Here is an 881-nt window from a genome sequence, read left to right on the forward strand (position 1 = left end):
TTGCAAATAAGGGAAACCATGGGACCTATGCTTCTTTGGGCCTGGCTTACTTCACTTAATATAATTTTTTCCAAACCTTTCCATTTCCTAACAAATGGGGAAATGTCATTCTTTCTGATGGAGGCATAGAATTCCATTGTGTATATATACCACATTTTCTTGATCCATTCATCTACTGAGGGGCATCTGGGTTGGTTCCATATCTTAGCTATGGTAAATAATGCTGCAATAAACATAGTTGTGCTGGTAGCTTTAGTGTGGTCTTGTTTGTAAACATTTGGGTAAATGCCCAAAAGTGGGATTGCTGGATCATAGGGGAGATCTATGTGAAGTCTTTTGAGGAACCTCCATACTGCTTTCCAAAGTGGTTGAACAAGTTTACATTCCCACCAACAATGAAGTAAGGTTCCTTTCTGTCCACATCCCCTCCAGCATCTGTTGTTATTAGAGTTCTTGATTTTTGCTGTTCTAACTGGAGTGAGGTGATATCTCAATGTTGTTTTGATTTGCATTTCTTTTATGGCTAGGGATGTTGAACATTTCTTCATGTGTCTATTGGCCATCCTTCTTTCTTCTTCAGAGAAGCTTCTCTTTAAGTCTTTCGCCCACTTATTTATTGGGCAGTTGTTTCTTTGAGGATTTGTTGTTGGGTGGTTTAATTTTTTGAGTTCCAAGTATATTTTAGATATGAGACCTTTGTCCGTTGTATGGCTAGTAAAGATCTTCTCCCAATCGGTGGGCTTTCTATTGATCTTGCCAGCTATGTCATTTGCCCTGCAGAAGCTCTGCAATCTTATGCAATCCCATTTGTCCAACCTTTCTTTGATTTGTTGTGCTTCCGGGTCTCTATTCAGAAAATTTCGACCTGAGCCAAGGAGACC

Source organism: Dipodomys merriami, unplaced genomic scaffold (genome assembly GCF_024711535.1).
Source record: "Dipodomys merriami isolate MVZ:Mamm:240054 unplaced genomic scaffold, mDipMer1.0.p SCAF_425, whole genome shotgun sequence".
Taxonomy (NCBI): Eukaryota; Metazoa; Chordata; class Mammalia; order Rodentia; family Heteromyidae; genus Dipodomys; species Dipodomys merriami.